We start from the raw sequence: 6,000 nt of genomic DNA on the forward strand, positions 1-6,000 counted from the left end.
CTCGGCCTGGGTTTCTGTATTTAACAAAGGGGTCAGCATCCATGGCTGACACCCATATCCTGAATCCCCTAAAACACACACAAGGTAAATGTCCTGTTTAGTGCAAACAGAAAAGGATAAGTGACAGACAAATGTTGTTACTTCCTAACTTGTTCATTTAAAATATCAACTACTTTTTACACCCAAAACGATTTTTTAAACATTTTTTCATTTGTGTACATTAAGCATTAAAGGTCTGCTTGACCTTTAGATTAACTATTTATGTCATTGAATGTTCAATATGAACTAAATTTGCAGCTGTTTTTTTTTTTTACCTATGCTTTTTTTTCTTGACTCTACAGCTTTGAAATGTGCATCAGTGAGGTCAATAAAAATCAAATGTTCGGTAAGGCTTCTAATGTTTTTTTAGTTTTTTTTTATAACGGCTTTCTATTGAGGGTTATTATATGTATTGATATTCCAGTATCTTGATCAAATCACTGCATGCATGGTTGATAGATTAACTTGGACCCTAGCAACATGCTGAAAACATAAGTTGCAAAGCTAAAGACCAAAAAAAGCATGAACCAAAAAACACAAATCTAATGAAAGGCAATTGCACATTGTCTGTGAATATCAATATGTATATCATACCAAGTTATCTGAAAGCACAACAAGCCCTTTAGGGTACCTGTTTCACATATTTACACACTTGATTGTTGTCCAAAATGTAATATAAGTACTTACCCACAAGCCATCCATCTGGCATGTTTCCCGAAACAAATTTTTTCCCTTAGGGCAGATTGCTGTAATATGAAGGAATCATGGCAGCTACCTGGAAAGCCTGAGCAGACACTCAGGATTTGCATTTTGGAGTCACACACATTTAAGGAATGTGTATTTTTACGATTCCGAAACTGTTCCTCGGTGACATGTGTGCAGTCTATTGCCCCCAGCACATTGGGCATTCCCTCAAGCTGATAAAAGCCTACTTTAAGTGCTTGCCACGCTTCATTGTTAGATGGAAAATATATATAATTGCGTGTTAACTTAAGGATAGCGTCAAATACTTGTGGAATGATTCTAGACACGGTTGTCTGGCTGATTCCCATTACTTGGGATATCACCTGCTGGAAGCTGCCATTAGCAACCAAATACAATACTGCGAGAAGTTTACACATCCCTGGCACTGCATGCATGACTTCTACCCATCAAAGGTTCAATGTCTTCACTTATATGAGCATATAGCTCCAGAATTGCCTCATGTTTTAAGCGAAACATTGAGACAATTTTAGCATCAGAAAAATTATCAAGTATTGCCAGTCTTTCACAAAACATTCTTGGCCTTCTGATGGGCTCAATAGGTGCCAATCTGACATTTCTCCTTTGCCCCACACGATGCCTCCTTCTCAAAATTATAATTCCAAGAGCAGCAACCAAAATCTCCTCCTGAAACGCATTCATCTTTTGACCAAATCCACTAACCCAGCAAAAAGGAACGTTTGGCAGCCTTTTAAATGCTTGGACACAGGCGTCTGAAATTACAGGCGTCTGAAATTACGCGCCGGCGCATCAAATTTTCGTCAGCGCGTTACATTGTGTGCCAGCGTCTTACATTGTGCGCCTGCGCGTAACATAATGCGCCTGCGCAATTATGCCAGCTAAAAACGTCACTACATAGGCAATATTTCATGCTATCATTCTATATTAACATTAGATTTTCAAAATTGAACATAATAAACATCTAAATAAATTAAAAATATACTCCTTTCTTTCATGTCACATTGGGAAACTCCCTTCACTGGTCACATGTCAATCTCTGAAAGTTGTTTGTTTTAATATTGCAAGAGAAAAGATGCCTGGCCTAGGAGCCCTTACTGAGGAGGCCGCATATGAGTTGGTCAGCTATTTGCTGACCAACTCTTATGACAACGTGCCTTTATGGGTCCCCCACAAAAGGCACGTTATGGTGAGGCTGCAGCAGCTACTCCGGCGCCTCTGTGGTGTGTCTTTTGAGCTCCACATCCTGCAAAGGATGTGGAGTGATATGAAGCGAAGGGAGCCGGAGTTCGTCGCTCAATTGGAGCTTCACCACCTACAGAGTAAGTAGTTACATGTTTATTCAGAAAGGGTTAATGCTTTAAAGTAGTTGGTCACCTTTGAGTGAAGTTAGTATGATGGAGAGTGCTTTTCTGAGGCAATTTGCTATTGGTTGTCATTGTTTTGTGTTTTTGCAGTTCTTTATTTGCTAATTTTGCAGCTATACATTTAGCAAATTAATGATTTGGGTTGCTAGTGCCAAAATTACCCTAGCAACCATGCCTCAGTCACAACAGAAAGATGAGTAGTAAAAAGTGACAAAAGCAATAAATGCTTATTGCTTTTGTCACTTTTTACTACTCGTCTTTCTGAGCATTTCTTTTAACACAGGATCAGTGCTCCCCTTTTGAAAGACAGAAAAGACTCAGGAGAATAACGGAAATAATTCTGAAAAAACAAATAATGAAGACCAATCGAAAACTTGCTTAGAATTGCCTATTCTATTACATAGTAACTGAACCTGAAGGGGAACGTCCCCCTTTAATGTAACTAATTGACTCTAATAATTCATTTTTTGACTTCAGGAAGAGGGCTTTCACAAGCAGTGCAGCAGGAGGTGGAACCTGAGGTGGGCCAACACCCCCAAAATTTACCTCCACAGGAGGAACAGCGGGAGGAGAAGGCAGAGGAGCCTCAAATTGTGGAGGAGGAGTTAGTGGAAGAAGGTACATTTTCAACAACATGAATGTATATGACTATCCCTGTACCTATATTGTAATGAGAAATGGCCTACATTGAGAGTCCATATGAAGTTATGTTCTGCAAAAATTAGAACATGTGTGATGCCCTAGTATTTGTGTATATTTCTTAACATTTTTCTATATTTTTATTGTAGATTTGTGGTTGGACCCCCCCCCCCAACTGAAGGTAATTTCTATTATGAATGTGTTCCTTGATGCTTGTTGTTGAATCACTCTCTTCGCGTGTTAATGATGTTAAAGCCTGTAAAAAATGCGAAACAATGAAATGAAGGGAACAATAACAAAATTGTTTCTTTTTTTTCTTCTGCCAAATCCACACACCAGAGCCACAACCAGGCCCATCGCAGGAAGAGGCAGAAGAGGGGAGCGCGCCGGGACCCAGTATTTTTTTATTCTATTTAAAAAAAAAAAAAATTCTAAAAATTCTGATTAAAACAATTTGTACAACTTGTAAATGGTCTGTTCTTGATTGTGAAAATGTGTGTTGATGCTAAATATGTCATAAAAAATGTCCATCATTGGATATTGTTGGAATGCATAGGCCTTAAACATTGATAAACATAAACAGCATACATATAGAACAATCTTGCCTTTTCACCTATATGAAAAAGCAAAACGTGGGAAGGTGAAAACCAACATGATTGTTATAGCTGAACTACAACAGTACAACACTTTGCAAAAACTGGGGGTCCAGTTGTGAAGGCATTGGCCGGGCGGGCAAATATAAACATTTAAATGTTTAACCTTTTACCTGCCAAGAACGTAGGTACTAACTGCCAAGCACGTAGTACCTACATTCTTGGCTGTAAAGGGCTCCTCTCTGCATCTGCAGCGATTGCCCCTTCAGCAGAGGCTTCCGGTGGCTTCCAACCCCCTAGGCAACGAGCAGGGACACCGGAGGGGGAGGTCACGTGGGTCCTGCGACGCGATCGTCGCAGGACCCGCCTTCCATTATGCAGACAAGTGTCTGCTCTGTGCTGCGTCTTCTGCCTGCTCCAGTGCGATCAGGACTTCCTGCTGCGTGGACTCTGCTGTAGGACCCCCCTTGGCTGCCCAGGACCCTCCTGGACTTCAGAACGGTAGGTGGCCTTTATGTAACACTTATACACTCATTTACATACACATCCATGTACACAATACATATTTTACAAAGTTAGCTTCATTCTTTTTATTTTCAGGCTTTTTTTTTGCAATTTTATTTTTGTCAGAATGTGTACTTTACAAAAATATATGATTTTGGGGGTCTATGTGCTGTTAGGGGGTCTTGTGGCACAATACAGTCACTGGTCTATATTCACAGAAGGCGAAAAGACAGCGGAGAAAATTCAAATACACAAATTTTTTGGGGGTCCGCACATGCCAGCTGCTTTGGTATATCTATGCACATTGGGCATCAAACTATTCATTAGACCCTTGGCGTCTATATTTACGGTGTTTTACAATTATATGTATGAAATTGGGTGAAATAAATGCGACCAATTGCAATATTTTTACCGCTGCCTTTAGCAAAGTTTTGCAGTAAGGTAGTTTGGAGTAGAAAGACATAATTACCCATTTTAGATTCGTCTGAATGTGTACTTTCCAAAAATATATGGTTTTGGGGGTCTATGTGCTGTTAGGAGGGTCTTTTGGAAAATAATACGCAGTCAGGGGTCATTCTTCACAGAAGGCGAAAAGACAGCGGAGAAAATTCAAATACACAAATTTTTGGGGGGCCCGCACATACCAGCTGCTTTCGTATATCTATGCACATTGGGCATCAAACTGTTCAGTAGACCCTTGGCATCAATATTTAGGGTGTTTTACAATTGTATGTTACAAATTGGGTGAGATAAATGCGACCAATTGCAATATTTTTAGACAATTTTCAGAAATGTCATAAAAACCGCTGCCTTTAGCGAAGCTTTGCAGTAAGGTAGTTTGGAGTAGAAAGACATAATTACCCATTTTAGATTCGTTAGAATGTGTACTTTCCAAAAATATATGGCTTTTAGGGGTTACCATAACTTTTTGTAGCTTTTATCCCATATAAAACTGGTAATGTTTGGAAATTAGTGTAAATGTAAGACATCAAATAAGTATGCATAAGGTAGATTCTGGGGTCTTTACATGCCATGTACTTCGATAATCCTATGTACATTGGGCATCAAACTGTTCAGAGGACCCCAGGCTTTCATATTTGGGGTGATTTATCTTGATCCCTAATAGTATGTATGAAATAAGGTGCTGCAGATGGAAGTTTTGAGGTGATTTTTGGAAATGTCCCCAAAATTGGCAAATTTAGGAAAGATTTGCGGCTTGGTGCTTTTGGGTAGAAAGACATGCATACCCAATTTAGATTCGGGAAAATGTGTACTTTCTGAAAATATATGGTTTTCTGGTGTGAACGTACTTTTTTCTACCTTTGCCCACCCCAAAATGATGTAAATGTGTTGATTTTGCAACACCTGAAATGATAGACCAAATGGGGGTCTTCCTTTTGAGGCCACTATATGCCACATGCTTATGTACAACTATACATATTGGACATCAAACTGTTCAGCAGACCCCAGGCTTTCATATTTGGGGCCATTTGTCTTGATAACCAATGGTATGTTCGATATAAGATGCTGCAGGGTGGAAGTTTTAAGGTGATTTTTGGAAATGTCCCCAAAATTGCCAAATTTAGGAAATATTTGCAGCTTGGTGCTTTGGGGTAGAAAGACATGCATACCCAATTTAGATTTGGGGTAATGTGTACTTTCTGAAAATATATGGTTTTCTGGGGTGAACGTACTTTTTTCTACTTTTGCCCACCCCAAAATGATGTAAATGTGTTGATTTTGCAGCACCTGAAATGATAGACCAAATGGGGGGTCTTCCTTTTGAGGCCCCTATATGCCACATGCTTAGGTACACCTATACATATTGGACATCAAACTGTTCAGCAGACCCCAGGCTTTCATATTTGGGGGTGAAAATATATGGTTTTCTGGGGTGAACCTACTGTTAGTAGAATGTTTGGCCTTAAAATCAGAAGTATGCCGTTTTGTGGAGTGGTGCTTTGGAAATTTGCTAGTGTACTGCTTGTAGATTTTGATCTATATGAGTCAGAAATCTCAATACTATATATATTTGGTATTGTTGCATTCAGGAGACATAGACCTTTCCAAATCTGCTGTGTTCTCGTACATAAAATAAATGATGTTTCTGATATATGTAATTGTACTATGTGAAACCT

Source organism: Xenopus laevis, chromosome 7S (genome assembly GCF_017654675.1).
Source record: "Xenopus laevis strain J_2021 chromosome 7S, Xenopus_laevis_v10.1, whole genome shotgun sequence".
NCBI lineage: Eukaryota > Metazoa > Chordata > Amphibia > Anura > Pipidae > Xenopus > Xenopus laevis.